The sequence below is a fragment of the Aulostomus chinensis genome, chromosome 19 (assembly GCF_037954235.1).
Source record: "Aulostomus chinensis isolate RoL2024-O1b breed Wild chromosome 19, RoL_Achi_v1.0, whole genome shotgun sequence".
In the NCBI taxonomy this organism is placed as follows: Eukaryota; Metazoa; Chordata; class Actinopteri; order Syngnathiformes; family Aulostomidae; genus Aulostomus; species Aulostomus chinensis.
The window spans coordinates 3584911-3605088 of record NC_141338.1 but is presented as its reverse complement, the minus strand read 5'-3'; the positions used below and the strand labels follow the sequence as shown (position 1 = coordinate 3605088).

The 20178-nt window shown below is 44.5% G+C and overlaps 1 protein-coding gene across 1 annotated transcript in view; it reads left to right on the top strand.

Moving 5' to 3' along the window:
- The window catches only part of LOC147243695 (netrin receptor UNC5D-like), a 179008-nt gene that overhangs the window by 86750 nt on the left and 72080 nt on the right, over positions 1-20178 (top strand). The gene's annotated exons all lie outside the window — the stretch shown is intronic.

Sequence of the window (20178 nt, the reverse complement as noted above, 5' to 3'; positions counted from 1 at the left end):
ACACTGCGGACCTCTCATGTTTTTAAGATTTAGTTGCAGCTTCACCTTGTTCTGCTGCGACTTCCTCTTGGTTTGTATGCCGCAGCAGCGCTCTGGTTTCCTGGTCGAGGTAGATTGTCTCTGACAATCAAAACAATGTTAATTCTACCCACTGTTGTGATTATTCTTTTTTTTTTTTAATTCATTTTTAATTTTTTTTCCCCCCCCCGGAGATAGACGCTTTCATTGTTGATTTGAAACCCTGGTGGAGCCGCCGTTCCTGGAGCGAAACACAAACACAATAAATGGGGCTGATCAAAAACGAAGGGAACGACGACACAATCCTGATAACCTCCGCCAAGGGTGTCATGTGATCACCTGGGAGGCACAAGGAATGAGGCGTTGGAGGTGATCTGGATCCAGTTAGGAATCCTGACAGCTCCTCTGGACCTTTGGCAGGATGAAGCTGTTGGTGTTGTTTTTCTGGACGTGTCATAGTCGGACAGTAAATGTAAAGTCAGACCCTTTTTTTCTGACTTTTGTTGTTGTTCTTGTGTGGCTGTGTTTTCCCTCCTGTGAGTTGTTCGTTCATTCAACAAAAACAAAAAAAAAGACGCATAGATTAGAGTTCAAAACCCCGGAGTCCACGTGAAAAGGTTGAAAAAAGGTTGAAGGAAATGTATGAACAGATTTTAATGACACCACTGACACGTTTCCAGCATTTTTGAAGTTTTGCTTTCAAAACTCTGATAGAAAAAGTAAAATTTGGAGGGGGGGAAAAAAAAGCTAGCCAGCTCTTTCTGCTGCCGGCATCTGCCTGGATATCACTTGGTCTTTGTCTCTGGGCAGAAGCGGCGTGTCCGACACTCGCTGATACTTCAGAATGATTACTATTTCCCTACCTGAAAGTAACTCCTCTCCACCCCTTTTTTCTCTGGTTTATGGCTGCAGATGGCCAGCACCTCCTCCTCCTCCTCTTCTTCGTCTCCTTCTTATTGCAGCCGAGCGTAGCACAAACACTGCCAGCGTTTCCCGTCCTTGCCAAAGTTTAAGTTTGCCTCAGTTTCGGTCGACAATTAAATGAAAAACACAACTTTTCGTCACCCACGTAGCCTCCTTCGGCTGAAGAGTGTGTTCTCGGAGGGTTTTCCGGTTGTTTACGTGTATCCTCATTATCCTCCACGAAGTATGTGATGGCTGTCGTCGGGGTCCACACAAAAACAACAACCACAAAAACAGCAATTTACAATCAGAGTATCGATAAGACAAGACAATGCAGCATAATCTCCATACGGATCAAAATTAAATCATCATGGCTTCCTTTTTTTTTTTTTTTGCATCTAGAACTACAAAACTACCGCGTGATGTCACCTGCGGGCCTCCTTTATAAGGTAATTATATTTACAAACTCTTAATTAGGCCGTCACTGTGATCAGCCGGGATTTGCGAGCTTACAAGGCATTATCCAAACGTTACTTAAGCATTAATTTATTCAGGGAAAGAGCACACCACCACTGTGCCAGCAGAATCCAGCTTCACATTTACACACACACACACACACACACACACACACACACACTGGAGTTTCCAGTACAACTCAGTACTGCCGTTGTCCACCCATCCGAATATCAGGATTTGCCTAAACGCACCGCAGCAGGTGCTTCTGTAGGCACGTGTGCTCGACGGTCGCGGGTCTGACTGAGGGGTTCATGCTCCGCGCTGTCAGGCTCCTCTAATTGAGGCGTTATTGCCTGTGATGGTGAGCTGCAGCAGCAGGTTGATGGTCGGCTTTAACCTGTTAATTAAAGTCAAATTGGATTCCTAATGAGGAGAGAGCTGGCCTTCGATCCGGAGTCCCGCGCTACACGTCATTCACACAATATCCACACGGGCAGCTGATTACGTACTCCTCCTCCTCTTTAGTCCTTCCGTTAGCTTTACTCAGCACTCCTTTTTCATGAATCTCACATATCGGCGTGCTGAGAAAGCAAACATTTGCAATGCATAGGTCCTGCTCAGCAGACTAGCCCACAATACCTGGGACCCTGAGTAATGAAAGTGCCATTTTTTTGTTTTGTCATGAGTATTTGCGTGGCGCGCACAAATAATCAGGTTACATAAGGTGGAATCTGGGACGCGGTGTGCTGAGGAGGTGCCACAAGGTGCTGAGCTCACACGCTCATTTGCTCCGTTACTTGGAGTGAAGCGCCACGTGTGTGACAACAGCAACAAAACTGTGTTGACATACTTGTGCCGTGTCCATCTGAGCTTGACAAATGAGGGTATTCAACCATAAAAGATGGCGTTTCTCCTGTTTCGCTGCTTTTTTTGTTTTTTTTGTTTTTTGCTCTTTAAAGATTAATCCTCGGCGCAGCACCGTGACTCGTAATAAGTTATTAAGAAGAAAGATGGGAAATTGTTCATTAGTTATGTATTACAGTGACTCATATGCTTGTATATCCTTCAGTCTCTTGATGAGCTTTTATACGTGGCTAAATATCTCCCATCCAATTAAAAAGTCAGTGGCTGGCGTCCCCAGCCGCAGGATTGTTCTTTATTAACCTTTGGCTCAACTTTGTCCTTTTGTCCATTATTCATGGCATCTTGATCACATGCCGTTTTCTTCGGAGCCTCTCTGGCTCTGGATCTTGTAGCCCCCACCCACTCAGGTAGCGTTACTGGGCCAGTTAAAAGAAAGGTTTGAAGACCTCCACTGGGACGTAAAATGCAGGGCAGATTGTGCTCCGGTGCTGTGCTTTGAACCTCTGGCCCCTGCACTCTAAAATAATCACAGACGAGGTGGGAGAATGGAAAGAGAGAGGAACGAGGTGCTGGATAAAGTTACTCCCTTTCTTGAATTTTTCAGGGGCCATTAGAGATCTTTCCCGTTTGATATATGCAGGGATGCCCAGAGACATGGAAAAGCACTGTGCAGGCGTTTGATTGTCATGAATTTTAAATATCAAGAGCTTTTCTGACCTCCATTTCCTGAACCTCTCCAATCAAATCCTTGTGTCATTTCCTATTCTTTTGTCTTTTTATTTTCTCGTCTCACCCGATACAGCATTCAGGAATATTGCCGTGTCATTACTGGGTGCTCCCGGATTATGCGGACCATCTTCTTTCTTTTTTTTTCCCTGCTGCATCTACTTAAATCTCCGCAGGGGAAAGGAAAGTGAAGTTGATGTAAGTGAATGAGTCAGACCGTTATAGGCAGAAGTTAATACCTTCCCGTATAGTAGAAAGAGTGCTTTCAAATGACAGATAAGCCTTTGAAAATGTTGAAGGCTATTATGAAGCTTTAAAGATGAACTCCGAACCTCAGCTCTTAATCTCCGCTGTAGAGCTGCAACTGCAAGTGGAGCTGCACCGCAATCACAGATGACGTCCTCCGGTCCTGCACGTCTCACTGTGAATAATATTTGGACGAAATGGTTCCCGGTGTAATGGATGCAAAACTGACCCGATTTGCTGAGTCATCAGATCAGAATCTTCTGGAGCAGATGCACGTGCTGAGACGGCAAAAGAAGATATGGCAGAAATGAACAAGTTAATTATGCTATGAAATCATCCTTGTGCATCGATGAGGGCGCGTTCACGGTAAAGACAAAGCCGGATTAAAGAAAAAATGCAATATCAACACACGCAGAGCGCATCCTCCGGCCAAGGATTCAGTGTGGTCACAGAATATGAATTTATTGTCATCAAAATCATTTGATACATTTCCCTCCCAAGCACAAATCCAAGTTCTCCAGTTCACAGATCCAGAACACGATCCAGACCATCGCCCCTGCCAGTCTCATCAAAATCTGCTCTCGTTTTTCAGCGATATCGACCATTGCGTCAAAATAGGGATTCTGGTTCACAGATCGAGAGTCCGGTCAAGAGAAGACATTTCTTCTGTCAAGCGCATGGAATCAAGACATTTCATGAAAGTCTGTATGATATTATAAAGATACTGCGAATCTCTACATCCTGCGAATGGCCTGGAACAGTCTTCAGGATCCAGGGTCTACAGTTTCAGCTAGATTTAATCCAGACATTCCTTGTTATGAACCCTGAATCCAAACAGACCCTCCCACTGCCACCTTTGGATGAGCGTGGCCAGCCGGCGCATTCAGTTGAACCGACTCGTCCGCACTTTGATCAGGAGGTGGAAGGGTTGTTTATTTTTAGCTTGAATCAAAGTGTTTGGGCATTACTGAGCATGCGGCTGGATAAAGAAGATGTCGGTTACTCTGAACGATGAGCTGCCGAGTTTGCAAACTGAAGTTTCTGGAAAGTTTTGCTGCTGTTTTGTGGCGCTCCATTGGCCTCGAGCTGAATGTACATGGCAAAGAAGCGGTGCGGGAGGGAACAAATTACATCGATATGTCCAAAATGCTCATTTGTGGGTAGCTGAAATACAAAAAGACACCTTTTTTTGGTGAAATGTCGCATTGATTTAAAATGTAGAACACAACGAATATTCTTTCGTTAGCCAAATGAAAAAGTAAATGCAGTGAAGGAGACAGGAACATAACTAATATCACCATATATTAATCCCTGATTACTGACACACAAACAGCCACACGTCATCCTGCTTTTTTACAGCCACTTTGAGTTACACTGCTTTAAATATCACCTCACGTAACTACCATCAAACCTGAGGTTACATCCAGGACATAGACCAATTGTCTTTTCTGCCGTACAATCACGAGCTCATCACTGTGCAATCTAGACATTCGTGGGGGGAAGAAAAAAAAAAAAAAAAACTAATTGCGAACAGAAGAAAAAACAGCTTCCCTCACAATCAACCCCATACATAATGACAGATGATTAATGACATCAATTCATTTGCCAGAAGCAGCGCACCTCGTCATTAACAGGATATTAGCTTTTTCATTGAACCTCATTTCTCCTCTGCCAAAGTTTATTAAATTGACACTAAAGCCTCGTTTAAAATAAAGTTTGGTGGCCTAAACCTTTTCTCACATATGGCCACACCGCCGTAATTTATTCATAGAGACCTGCTCTTCTTTGTGTCCTCTACTGAAGTTCTCAGTAAGAAGTGGACTGAAAATGTGAGAAAAAGGATTGTTTTCTGGGTTTTTACTTATTTATGGAGCCCCCTTACAAAGTAGGCTTTCATTAGAATGAGCTGTCAGGTTGCCAGAGTGATTGCAGGCGAGATTGTATACACCACACAATGCCTTTAATTATGTCGCTGTCTCTTATCTGTCAGAAAAGACAAAATGGATCAAAGGCTATATGGAAAAGAGTAAGTAAGCAATTACCGTCTTTTGTCTGCTGTCACTGTCAGTCAGCACAGGCTTGCTTTTTAAACGACACCAAAGCAGAAGCGGAAAGTCAATGGCAGATGCTGCGGTACATGTTACATGGTTTATAATCCACATCTGCATCTGTCATTGTTCAGTCTTTCAAAGCTTTCATCCTTTCACCCGCCCTTTATCTTTCCCCTCCATTCTCCACCAGATCATTATCCTCCCCTTGCAATACCAGTTACTCTCCCAGTACTCCCAGCCTGGTAACTTGTTTGTTTCTTTTTGCCACCTGTTGTTCGTGTCCCCCACCGCCATCACCGCCAGCTTTTTCATGTTTTTTTTTTTTTTTTTTTTAATTTGAATCGGAAAAGTGTGTTGGGAAGTTAAAGAAGTTCGTTCACCTTAGTGGAGTACGGCTCATGGGATGTACCGAGAATAAAGAAGAAAAGCCAGCAGTCTGTGCCCTTGGTGGTTTCTTTTGATGGAGTGGGGGAAAAAAAGCGACCAACGTTTCGACTTTCCGCTTTCGTCAGCGCTGTTGAAAACTCATGCGTTGGTTGCTGCTAATCAAAAGAAACCGTGAAGGGCACTGACTCTTGGCTTTTCTCTTAATTGTCATGTTTCATTTGGACATGGCCCTTGAGCAAGAACCCTTAATTTCTCCTAATGAACAGGTTGACGCCTTGCGTTGCCGCCTCTGTGTGTATAAATGGGTGAATGACCAAGTTTACGGAGTAGTTGTAAAAGTCTCTGGGTCACAGGGAGACGTCGGGCGAGAGGCAAATGAGCTCTCAGGGTACCCGTCCATCACAGGGATGACATTTATGAGATGAACTTAGTCTAAATTAATCTAAAATGGGGTGCACAGGGGAGATTAATTGGCCCCATTATCAGTTTTGCCTGATACTCCTGAGGGTGTCCCTGATTTGAAGCTGATCTGTTCAGATTATCAACCCCAATGAGCCTGCGGTGTAGTTATGAACTGGATTTGTTTCCCCGATCTTTAGTCATTCATATTAAACATGTTTGACATTTGCGACTGACTTAAAAAAAACCTTTGAAAAGTGATGGAATTTGGAGCAGAAACCCAAAGTAGGCAGACTGGCACGTACGTTAGCATGTAGCTAGCTCTAGCTACCGTTTTGAGACCGTCAATAAATTAATTTCCAACTCACTGTCAAGCCTCAATGTTACAAATGTTTCCTCATTCTGTCTTTGTAGCCAATTTTTTCTTGTCATCGACCCAAACAATGACTGTCCACATCCATCCATCCATCCTCTCAAACCACTTAACTGAAATTGGGTCGTTGAAATACCGTAGCAGCTCTAGCAGAGTAGCCCAAACTTCTCTTTCCTTGGCCAGGTGGACCAGCTGTGACGGGGGGATCCTGGGCTACCCTCCTGGGGAAACTTACAATCTCGCCATGATCTCATTCTTTTGGTCATGACCCGTAATTCATGATCATGAGCTCAGCTTTCTTTTTGTCACAACGGCACATTGAAGTGAACGTAATACTGCTCCGATTGTCAAGCCCGACTCACGCACCGTAGTCCCCTCACTCTAGAACAGGACCGGAGATACTTGAGTTCCTTTACTTGGGGTAAAGGCTCGTTCCCCGAAGGGACATTTGGCCACAAAAGTTTCTGTGAGACTCCATGTTCCGGAAGTTGAGAGTGCATTCTGATGACAAAATGTCAATACTCAGTTAAAACCTAAAATTCTTTTAGATTTGGAAATCCTCGAGTGCGCATTCCGTCAGTGCCAACCACTGCACCACTGCAGCACCCTGAAGTCAAGAGTGTGCTACATAAATGCAGCTTAGACTTGTGAGTTTGGACTTTCTTTGTTGTCACCTAGTGTAAGCCCTTGTTTATTTCACTTTGTTTGATAAATTACCCTGACCTGTTCTACCTGCCTCCCAGCCTGCCCTCAGGTGCCCCCTCCCTAGCTGTTCTCATCCCAAACCCTTGACATACACAATGTCTATATGCAGCCTGCATAGCAAGCTAAATGCAGCACGTTAGCAGAGCAACAAAAAGTTTTTGAGTTTACACTCAAAATACAAAGAATTACAAACTTATAGTACCTGCAAGTACCGTGGGCTTGTCTAGTGTGATTAAAACGAGAGTGTTCCACGTAGGACGCTAGAAGGAGGAGGAGAATTATTATGTCTACGATCACGGAATTGGCTTTTGTGTTTGTTTTAAAAGGTCATGGTCCTCTCCATGTATTTCTGTGAGTTGAGGTAGAAACGTAATAAGTCCCATGTGAGATGGTGTCACGGCTCAGCAGGTCGAGTGGCCATCTAATAATCGGAGGGTTACTAGTTTGATCAGAGGCTCCTCTAGAGATCAGGTCCAAGTGTTCTTGAGCAAGAGCCCTAATTGCTCCTGATGCCCTTGCCATCTGTGTATGAATGTGTTAGCACCTCCAAGTCCTCTCTGCCAACAAATGTGGATGTGTGTGGGAATTGTAGAGTGCTTTGAGTGGTCGTAGATTAGAAAAGTGCTGTAAATTCGGCCCATTGGCCATTTAGTCTCCCTCCACTTTCTGATTTTGTGGGGGTATAAGTGGTAAAGTCACAGTTTCGTTCTGAGGACCTGTCACGTGCATGAGTGTGCGTAGTGGTGTCACGGCGGCAGGGTGAGCCGTGAGAGATTTATAGCATTGGGTGGGATCTCTCGCTGCACCAATAAGGTGCCTCTCTTGGAGGAGAGCGTGCACACCTGAGTCAGGAGGCTCTGGCTAGTAAAAAAACATGTCTTCGTATTTCTCAGGAGTGCTGGGGGCTTACGCGCGCTGCAGACCAACACGGCAGCGGTGAACAAGAGCCGCGACCACTTTCATCCGATGTGACCCCGATGAGAAGAGGAGGATTTGTTTCTAACCATATTTTACTTATTAGAAAGGTAGGATCGGCTGAGAATGAAAGGAGGTTGAGGTTGAAAAAGTTCAATAGCATCTAAAGCTCCCTTCCACTTCAGAACTCCTTCTGGCGCCGCCGGCTGAAACAAAGAAAACTCCTTGTTTATGTTGGAGTGAGAAATCCCTCTAGCTGCGGATGGAATTCTGACTCCTCACTGTCAGGAGCAAATAAGGTGCAAGGGAGACTGACGCATGACTCCCGTTGTCTTCCAAAAATCAGCATTGATATCGTTAACCTACAACTGCATTTGTTTCGCAAGCACTATGACCTAAATCACGTTTTTCATGTCATTGGCCAACTTGTTGGCGTCGGTATCTGGACTCGATGGCCGAGCTCGTCATTTGACGTCGAGCAGAAGTCGGAATTGTGCCCAAAAAACAACAACAACTAAAGAGCTGCAAGTTCAGTTTGAGGTAAATCAACGTCTCTGCCGGTATGAGAGGACATAATCAGCCAAGAGTTTCAGCAAAAAATGAAACGGTGAGGCAAAACTGTCACGCAACGTGTAGTTTGGTGTCCACCTCTCAAGCTGGTCATACATTATTAAAAGTCCCAAGCATAAATGGATTTTCTGGGATTATCCTGCCCTCTTTACAGTTCATTTGTCGTGTTTTTGTTCACGCTTCCCATTTCTTTGGTGGAGCAAAAGTCTTCTTCTTCTTTTTTTTTAAACATATTGAATATGAAAGGCGTATGCAAATGCACGTCGCATTTATTTCGATGAGTTTGTTTCTCTCGCAGCATTAAAACGCGTCTAAGCAAAACCTCATTGCGAAGTGCCTGATGGGATAGAGATGGGAGACTCTTTTTTTTTTTTCTTCTTCTTCTTCTTCTCAGTTTGACATCCAGGTAACCCACTTTTGCTGCGGCGTGTTTACTCTTTGATTATCGGGAGAGCTGAGGGAAGCACTATCTCCCGCCTGCCAAAACCAGGTTGGCAAGCTGTCACAACATTGATGAAGACACTTTATACCACCTGAGTGTATGTAGGTGACACACATTCACACAGACTGTACGCTTGCACGAGGGCGCGCGCACACACTTAAGTTCCTGAGACCTTTTTTTTTTTTTTGACACAACACAGTATATTCCAGTGTTGCATGTCTGAAATAATTTAGAAGGAAGAACTCAACCTCACCTCCTATAGCAGCAATGCAATTACTGACGTTCCTGTATTTAAAAACGTATATGTCGATATTCTAACTAAAAAAAAAAGAAAAAAAAAAGAGCCCCGCCAAGTACCACATGTCTAATTACTACCTAAAAAATAGCTTAAGTACACTTAATATGAGGGGGAAAAGCGCTTAAATAGCATCTGAGTAAGTTGTAAGACTGATGAACGTTTTTTTACACAATAAAGTTTTATTACAAGAAATATGTTGTGATTGGGCTACCAGCAGTAATAACAGCGGCACTGAAAACTGTGGCGAGGATGAATCCCTGGAAGGAATTCCCTTAAAAAAAGCGCATCACTAAGGATGATCCCTTAACTGAACTCGTCATTTAAGATTTTTTTTTTTCATTTTTTTCATCCTAAGTTATAAGTTATAAGGAATAAGTTTTAACAAACATTGAACTTCTCGGCTAATACGCTCTCACAACACCATGTTCTCTACCCTGTTGTTACGTCAGTGTTATGAACCTTAAAAAACCCGAAAACCCTCAGAACGAGGAACAGGTGACTGGGTTTGGATCTGATCCGGATCTGATGACATCACCTTGAGGTTGCCAACACTCTCTGGGTGTCCTCTGGTTCGTCTCTGAGACCAAAACCCATTTTCCAAAGGGAAAATTACGTACGATGACGCGCGCGTGGGGCTGGATGTCCCTTCCCAGAACAGGCGCAGAGGATTGTGGGTAGACATTTTAAATAGAGGGACAAATGCTTGTCGCTGCAGGAGAGCCTCTTTGAAATACGATTGGGAACCCCTCAGTTCACTTTGTAGCCTTTCTGTGAGTCAAAAGTTGAACTCCTGGCCTCTTGAGGACCAATACAAGGGAATATTCTTGTCTCATACCTCCATTTTTGAGGCCCCTTGTTTGGTTATGAAGGATTCTGGACTAGAACTTTTCCTGCGACGGCACTCGATGATGGTGCGGCTTCTAAATGCAGCAGTTCAGGATCTGTCCTTGACATTGAGGAACTCCCCTCAGTTTTCTTTCGGAGGTGTGTCCTCACTTGTCCTCGACTTGTTGCAAACTTTATATCAGTCTAGCAAATGAAACATTACGACCAAATTGGTTGTCGTGCTTGTCCCTAATCATACTTGTATAACTCCTCAAATGTGTAAATAGCTGCTGTAGGACTGCAGGAACCCTCGGGGGAATTTTAGGAGAACAATGATTTAGCAAAGTGAAGGGGACGTGAACCTCCCTCTCATAGCCAGCCAGACTTCTTTGTGCCTTGACAATCTGTCATCTTTATTTTACCTCAGCTGGAGGAACGGGGAGCCTGATCTGATGCAAAACACTTCCTGCCCCTCCCCCTCGCAGATACACTGGATAACTCTATAGGTGGGGAGTGTATGAATAATGCTCTCATATCTCCCACCATCCTGCTGCCCTTAAACAGGACTCCCAGCTCCCCCTGCGGCTCTGCTGTCCAAAAGATAAGACATCGGTTGTACTGAGCAGCTCCCATGTGTGGGTGTCACTCATGTTAAGTTTAAAACAAAAACGAGAGAGAGGGAGCCATTTTCCTTAACTGAGATTATTAAGCTGAAAAACATGATCGGAGTCAGATGTGACATGTGCATCTTTTGCACGAGAGCAGCTGCACACACAAAAGTTGCAGCGTATGTGTGCGTGTGTGTCTGTGTTCTGACGTGACGGATGAGAGGTTCGCATCAATATTTGAACAAAGCACTCCGGCATAACTTTCTGTTGAGGCTACGCTGTTTTTAAGAGTCTGGAAGGCGAAGCTGAAATGCGCTGCCTGTGTGACTTGAGCTGCAAAGAAATTACAAGTTGGAGATTTAAAGCTCCAAGGACTTCTGCAGTCCGACTGAAGTCGCTGTTTGGCTCGCCGGGGGTCACGGCGAGGAGGAGCAGGAGAGCCGGCAAAGGAACTGAGATTTTGAATAATGAAACCAACTCGCGCAGCGCCACCTTGACCGCATTCATACTTTGGTTTGGATTGACGTCGGAATTACATGATCGTTTAGCTTCGAGACGGCGAGGTTTTTAAAAGCGTCAGTTTATGAGCTTCCTCGGTGGAATTCATGTTAAACCCTCTGAGAGTGACCTGTGCGGAGCTCTGGTCTCCGTAGGGTAATGTTCCGATTGGTGATAACCTTCTAGAATATTAACCTTTTTAGGATTATTATTAGATCATCAAAGGGATAGTTAAGCCAAAAATGAAAACTCAGTCGTCACCCACTCCCCTTCTCATCGACGGAAGGTCAGGTGACGTTTTCTAGTCCTGAGAGTCCTTACAGGACGCCATCTGAGACTCCTGAAGCTGCCGCCTGCTGTATGGAGGAGTTTTAGGGTTATAAGATGGGGATTTTTTTTTTTTTTTTAATAAATTCTATTTGAAAACTGGCCTCAATCCACTTCAGTTGTGAGGGAGATCTCTTCAGCAGCTCCTCCTGTGAAACCCACGACAGAGCCTCACCTTCCAGCAGTGTGAGGGTGAGTAAGTGGTGACTGGGTTTTTTGGGGGGGAACCATCCCTTTGAGTCTTTGCCAGCAGTAGCGGGGAGAGTTGGAGAGGAGCGCTAGGATGTTGACATGCTGCTGGAATCGAGTCACGCATCTTCTTATTCTCAGAAACATGGCGGGGATTTAAATGACGTCAGGGAACATTCCGGCGACTCTAGACGGTCGGGGTGTGACACCGTGGCTAATAAGGTTTCTGCGAATGTCTCATAGAAACAGTTTCATCCATGTTTATTGTTAACCTGACGAGGGAGAAAACATTGCAACATTCTGAGCAGGACATTGTTGAGGCAACATATTCTAGAATGTCCCTTCATCCAACATTCATTGTTTATTCCTCCATTATCCCAGCAGCAGCCCTTTTCTGGTGCCTTTAAAAAAAAAAAAAGTGTTTTGGATGAGCAGTTCTTTTTTTCTTTTTTGGCCAAAAGTAACCATTAGTATCTACAAGTAGAGAAATTGTGATTGGATGGCTTAATGAGTTTGATTAAGTGGGCATGTTGAATGAAATAATGAACATCCTTCAACACGCTTTAAGCAGCAGACTGGATCTGTCTGCTGTAGAAATCAATAGAACCCGTGGGTTCTCTTCTCCAGCGTTGTGGGAACGTTGTCACCTCCAACCATAAGCTCTCGTGTTCTCATCGTGTCTGCAAAACACTCAATCCGATGTGGTTTTATAAGTTACATCGGGCGGCGCAGCGTGGCGAGCTCCCTGCAGACAGACAGGAAGTGGGCTGCGTGTTTGGGTGGTGGTGGTGGGGGGGGGGGGGGGGGGGGGGGCTGAACTGAAGCTTCTGTTGGGATGTGCAGGTTTGTGTTGCATGGGAATGCTGCGCTCTGCCTTCCTGCGGTGGTGTGTGTTGATCCCAGCAGATGCTCCCCCAGCGCCTCTCACTTTCTCAGACACCCACCCATCATCTGCTGCCTCAGTCTCCCTCCACCCCCGTCTCCTCTGCTAGCCTCACCTCTGATCCTCAATCTACACCATCCATCTGCTGCATGGACCCGCGTCAATGCTGTCGATGAACACACCTCACCCTGCGCATATATAATTAATGCAACATTGACCATTGCCAAGCTGTATTTATTCATGTATTTACTTACACACACAAACACACACTAGCAGGAGAGGCAGAGTTTACTTAAATAAAATTCACTAACAGCTAACTTATTCATCAAACTTGTAACAAGAAGAGTGAATTAATTAACAAATAATTAAGCCCTTAATTAAAGAAAACAAGAATTAATCGGTGAATTAGTTTATTAATTCGTGGCTCAGCTAAGCTGGGTCCTCCTTGTGAATACTGAAGCCTGTGTATTTCCTTTAAGTTGTTGAGAAACTTTACTTTGCTGCTTCTGTCCAGCGAATAAAGCAACATCACATTTTATTAAAGCCATTTCTCTCTCTTTCAGCCTCTCAGATTTACTCCTGGACCCGCAGATAAATCCTGTAAAGTACAAGCTGCAGACTGGTTCTTCTTTTTTTTCTTCTTCTTTTTTTTTTCTTTTTTGGTTTTTGGAGCCTCAAAATCGTTGGAGGACTGAACAAATTCGTTCTGTTCAAATATTTGTGAAAATGTCCGACGCGGGAGGTTCACATTTGAGACATTTAGAATTTTTAAATAAGCCATGATGTCATAGTCAAGCTGTCGTCTGAGCTCATTTCCTTCCATTAAACGCCATTCAGACTGAAGCGGGATATTTCAACCCAGACCTGATGAACTAAGTCTTCCCACTGCTGCAGTTTTGTGATGCTCCGTCTACTCAGAGAGGACGTGGTGTGCTAGCGTGACAAGTACAATAGTCTGGCAGCCTTGTCGCTGCTGTAGGGAAGTTCAGTATAATAATAATACAGCAGACATGCACGTAGACGCGGATTAACCTTTCTGGCTGTGGAGGCAGACAGACTCTACAAAGGTGTCAAGTATCAAAAGGTAAGAAGACTACAGCCGTCGATCTGAGTTGTGTTGAAAGGTGAAGACCCTGTTTTCCTGTGACATGAAGCTGCAGGACCCATATTAACCCGCAAGTAATTGTCCTCAAACAGTGAAACAAAACTGACCAGGAACTTGTTGCAGCAAGCTTCCGGAGGCCAAAGTTTACAACAGCAAAACACACAAACTCTCGAAGGCAGCGTCCAGCACAGTCTGAGTCGGCTGAAACGTCAAATTCTCTCTCTGAAATCACGTTCATGTTCAAGAGAACTTGCAACACCAAGTTTTTCATTAAAACCACTGAGCGATCAGAGCGTGCGCGTGCCTTGGGGAGCTCTCTGAACACGCATCAAACATTCCCTTCAACACGTCTGAGAATAGAAGTTCCAGGTTTTGCAGCATCGCAGAGGAATTTGACTGAAATTCCTCCCTGACGCCGCTGCTGGCTACGTCCTGTCGCTGGTCGTGAACAGATGTTTCTCAGTCACCTCCAAGAGTTAATCACTTGTCCCGTGTAAAATAACGTCCTGGCAACAGGTTCATCAAGGGCTTATTTTTAAGAGAACAAGAGACAAATAGAGCGAAACTTGCTGGTGATCACATGACCTCGTTGGGGGACATCACTCTGATGTCAGCTTCTCTCTCTGCCTCTCCCGTTTATGGATTCGTTCTTGCATCTGAGCTTAGAAATCCAGCACTGATGGAACGAAGCTGTAGACGTTCACACGTGTGTTGCAGCGTGACAGAGCTGAACACGCACAGAGATGCCTCTGGAACCTGATCCCTGCAGGGATCCATTCCAGCACTCTGACAATGATGTGACAGTTTCGATCAAACATCAAGCCAGTTTGTTGATTTCCAGTGAAACTCTCTTCTGATTCTTGCTCCAAGCTGGTTGCTGGGAGATCCTCCAGCAGTTCGTAGGTGGAGATAGTAGGTGAGCGCAGCCCGTCAGTACTGGGCCGGGATCCATCAGCGTGAGCTGTGAGGTCGGTGTCCTCCCACCACATGGCAGCGTTAAGAGAACACGTGTAGAGCTGTCGGAGGACCTGCCGCTGACTTTGACCTGCAGCGAAGCAGGAGTTCTCTACGGAAGCCCAGAATGGCCGAGCGTGTATTTGCTGTTTTTGTTTTGTTTTTTTAAACTAAGCCGGTTTTCTCGTGATAATAAGGACATTTATCGCAAATCATCAAACAAAGGGCCGGTTTCTTGAGAGCTGTTTTGATTCTTTGTTCAAGACAAAGTCAGATTTCTCAAGTTAATTTAAAAGTCTTGATATATCTTGATGACTAAGCTTGTTCTCGTGTGACAACACCTTCATTTATCTGTCTATCTTCAGAAAACAAAGGGTCTTTTCTTGAGATAAAGACAGAATTATATCATCTTGACCTATCTTATCTCAAGATAGCTTTTTTCATGATCAGTTAGCAAGTTAAATAACTCAGTGAGTCCATTTTGGCATCTTTTATCTTTATTTTTCTCAGGGTAGCAAAGCCCGATTTCTCATCATAGTCGTTTAATTAATCTCGTCTCAAGAAAGCAAAAAGCCCTTTTTTCTTAAATTAATTTTAAACATCTTAATGTATCTTGTTATATCAAGATAACTAAGCTTGCAACAGTTTAACTGGGATTATCACTAAAGAAAATAACAGGCTGTTTGTTTTTTTAAATAACAAATTAGAAAATAGATGTTTAGCATTGTCCATTACTGGAAATTTGCCTTGAGAGCTTAAAAACACATATTTCACATCCCCACCTCATAATAACATTAAAAAGCCCATAGTAGAAATAAAATATATCACAAAACTTTAAAGAAAATTACTGGTTGTCACAAGAAAAATGCCGTTTTTAATTGAAATAATGAGTTAATTAACTTGTTATCTTTTGTTTGGTCAAGATAAATAAAGTAAACAAGCTTAATTATCTCAAGATCATGCAGTAATTAAGTGGTGAGCTCAACAGTGGCTTTAAAAAAAGTAATTACCAGCTTGGCTGTTCTTGGCTTCTATAGAGGATCCTCTGATCGTAGAGATGGAAAAGAGTTTGAAGATGAGTTTCCAGTTTTCTTTGAGAATTTGGCAAAACATCAGCGTGGCTATTGGCTTTGAATTCTCCAAATCCCTACAAGTGTGCTGGAGCGGCAGCCATTGTTGTGTGTGTCTGTGTGTGTAACAGCCTGTGCTACCACCCAAAGGCTTTAGCACATTAGTCCAGCCAGCAAGGGGCCCTTTCTCCCTCATTTCCTTTAGATTTCCACTAAAAGCTATGAACACACTGAGCTGACATTACAGACCCGCCCTTCCCCGTTGCTTTTAATTTTGCCTGCGAATAGACGGAGTTTGATGTAGTTGAGGAAATTAAAACGTTCAGGAGTTCTCGTACAGGTTGCTGCGAGGCTATTAGCAGACTGCATTTCCCGGATAAAAGTTTGTTTACGAGGCAGCCAGAGAGGCAGAGACAGAGAGGTTGTGTGATAGAACCATCACTCAGCCCTTTGGCAGTGATGTCTTGTTTTCCTCTCGGACTGGGCGAGATGTATCTGTGCCCCTTATGTGTTATTGCCAGGCTGAAGCATTGGTTGTAGATCACTCTGGAAACTGTGAAGCGCGGGGTGCCGTGGTCTCCTGAAGCATATGGCGTGGAGATATTGGTCTACGGTCTGTTCTGAGATCATGTACGAACAAAGCACTGGGTGTGAATGAGTCATTTCTGAATCCTCGCAGCATCATCGACACCGGCCCACTCTGCTGGAGCCACATTTCACAGGATAGCATGATTTATCTTGTCGCCATGTGTCTATTTACTACAGGGTGCAGAGCCGAGGGGGCCTCCCATAGTCCTGGATGTTGCACTTTCTGATCTATATTCAGCAATTTCAAGAGCAAAGAGGCGATTCCCAGAGACAGTTAAGTGCTTGTGAGTCTCCCTGGAGTCACATGTCCCACAAGCAGCCTGAGGTTAAAACACACCAGCTCCCTTTTCTGTGTCTCTTCTCCTGTTCCATCTTTCACAATATGCCATCTGCTTGGTTTTACGTCTTTAGGTTTCTGCTTCTTTGATGTCGAGGATTCATACTTGCTTGTTTTTTCTTGTGCCAAATAATAAATGTGATCCCACTTGTCGAAATTTAGGTTTTCAAATGTCTCACAACACAAAATGATTAGCCAGCAAACACTTAATTCCTCTTCTTTCGTCGTCTTCCAACTGGTGTATTTGTGCTACCAAATCCAAGCTGCCAATTCAAGGTTCGTCTGTTCTGGAGCAGGACCATGAAGGGTTCACTCTAGGGATGCGAAACACAAGCCAACGTTCCGCCTGCAGGTCTGAAAAAGTTAGCCTGAATTTTAAGCCTCACCAGGCGTCGTTAGCCGTGCAGGTCAGCTGCTAACGTCCTGTGTCTGATTATATTTCAGACGTGCGCCTGCACAGTGGAAGCAAACCCAACTTAAGAGCATTTTTCTAATGACGGCGAGCACTGAAAGCGCGACGGCAACACGCCACATCACAAGAGGCAGGAAATCGGCTTTGAATGGTCTTTGTGGGTTTACCTCCACCATCAAAACGTCTGCGTGCTTTCATCGTTGCTGTTTGTCTGTTCGCAGGATGACTTGAAAACTGAGCGTGAGACTTGGATGCGTAGGGGCCAAGGAAGCGGCTGTTACATTTGGGGGCAGAACATAGCAAATAATCTTTTTGCTTTTTGTTTTTACCCTGGCTTTGGCCAAGTCTTTAGCCTCTAACTGCGCGTCAAATAATTCTTCGTAGTTTAGCTCTCAGGCTGGGTTTCCATCAGCATGCCTCAGTTTCATAAAAATGTTGTCACGCTTGCTTCAGATTGTTTTTGCAAAACGTGGAGAACGCAGAGATTCTTTACCCCGCGTGACTAACCAGCTGTTTCCGGCTTTGTCATCCACCTTCATGTTCCGAAACTTTGTCTTTCTCTCCCAACATCGGCATCACCTTGTGTATAGAGGCTGTTACTTAGGAACAGTCAGAACTTCTTCAACCGAAGAAAGGCCGTTCTGCGTTTTACAGCTCGTACACGGCTCATCATCTCGCACGATTCATCGGCCACAGTCACGTGTAACGTTGCCTTCACCGCCCTCCTCTGGAGGCGTTACATCGCGTATGTAAACCAGCAAATGGAAACACACCTAATCGACATTTTCTATTTTGGAACAGAACCACAGTTGGCTTAAAAATTCCCTTGACGATTTAAAGGAAACCTCATTCTTTCATAGTCTCTTGAGTACTGAATTACCTCAGTGTGAGTGATTTTTTGTGTCATTTTCTGAGGATGTTTTAGTTCTTCGCATCCTTAAAAAAAAAAAAAAAAAGCCAAATTGAAACCTTGAGCCAAAAACCACCATACAAACCGAGACTTGGCTTTGCCTACATCCCTGGAGCAGTCTAAGCTAAAGAAAACAGAATAAGAGTTTGACATGATTGTACACTAATGAAAACATAGTTCTGAGGATGAATACAGCATTCACTCTCTGCCAGTATAGATCCCTCTTAATCCAACACACTCTTCCCTTGAATAAAGCCTCCGACGCTTCATGAAACCTCCCTGTTTTCCTTGTTGACATTCAGGGTTTCACTTGCAGGCAGAAGCATTAAACTGCCATGTTGCTAAGTATTAGAATAATACCTGATCTATTAACAAATGAGCCATTAGTTGGCGGGCTGCGGCTTTGTTCCACAGATGTGTATTCATGTTCCCATCTATCATCGTCTGGATGCACATTCACGTCTTGAGTTTTGCATCTCTGCAAACACAAACAGGCCATGTCAATGCTCCGTGCACAAAACAAATTGGAGCACTCTGTAGAAGAAAAGCCTGCCTGCGGCTAGTCATTTTGAAATTAAAAGCATGTCTCTGTTAAGCCTCAGTTCCAGGAATTTTGGAGAGAATGCGGGGAGCAACGCCGAAAAACGGGCTGTGATTTTCACCGCCAGGGAATCACACAGAGTCTTTTATCTATTCCCCTCAATCAGGAGACATCAGGCAGGAAAGGTAGGAGGATTAGATTAGCTAGAGAGCAGCAGGGAGAAGGAGAGAGTGGATTCTCTAATCCTGATGGGGTTTTCAGAGGTACGCCCATCACTGTGGAGAAACATGCAGTGTGCAGCGGGGAGTCGGGATCGGGAGGGCGGATGCAGGACAGTTTGCCTCACTAAACCTTTTACACTTGCATGAAACAGGTTCCATAAAACTGGGGGATTAGTCAAAGTCTAATTACACTTGCAGTGCCTTACAACTAGCAAGACGTGCTCTGACTGGAAGTCACGTCAGACAGGCAGGGGAAGAAGGGAATAGTGCCTGCAACTGTGTTTACGGTGGGCTTTTGTTCAGCTCTTCACCTGAATTATGTGTCTTTAGTGAATCAGTAAGATCGGAGGAGTCAGTAGATGCGTGTCCTCCGTGTTTCTGTCCTGAGGTGCCTGTGGATTATATTTACCCTGGCAGACCTGTTGTGTCTCTTCTGTTGCTGTCATAGGCTCCGCCGTGATGTCTACGCGTCACCAGCCCTGTTATCAGTCACTCACATAGCCATGAGAAGTAATGCACTGAAATGTTTATATAACCAGCGGAAACAGGCGCCGGGAGTGAGACGATAAGACATTTGCAGCTCTTGGTGCAAGACTATTTGCAGCCATAGTGGCACAGGGACACGTCCTGACACCTGGAAATGTCTTTCCCTTCTGTGCTAACGCTACCATGAGGTAGTGAGACGCTCTGTTCTGCAGCATAAACTACATTAATACAAAGCGTACTTGTGCATTTTTAAGTGTTGATGTGTGAAAACAGCAGTTGCAAACAAGTGGGTGAAGGAGACTACAGGGGCTGTCGTGATAGTACTGAGTAGCTCTGACTGTAGTAGTACTTAGTAGTACGTAGTTCCTTCATAGCATCAAATTTGTACCTGTACCGTTGCATTTTTGCTTGAAAAATCTCAAAATTGGTGATGTTGATTTGTGAAGATTTTCTTGCTGAAACAAAACTAGTAAGTCACATTAAACTTTTGTTTGCCGTGATTTCCAGCAATAATCCTCTTGGCTTTTGATGGGGGGAACTCATGGCGATGCTAACTTCTAGTTTGACCTGCAAAAACGTCATTGCCATCTCCGCAGCGCTCTTTTCTTCTGGCAACAAAACCGGGTCTTTTCAGTGAGACGTCACAACATTTGCTGCCCTGTTCCTGGCAACAAATCTGGGTGTTTTTCCAACAACAGCATGGAAGGTGGCTTGTGTAGGTGGACGTGCTAGCACGGAGGCCAAAACCCATGCGAGCTAGTGTTTGTCACTGGCACATCTCTGACGGTGTGGCAGCAGGGCGAGGTTTTCCTCTCCACACCGGCCGCCTGCCTGCAACTGCCGCTCGGTTGCACCGATAGCTCGGGCTGCT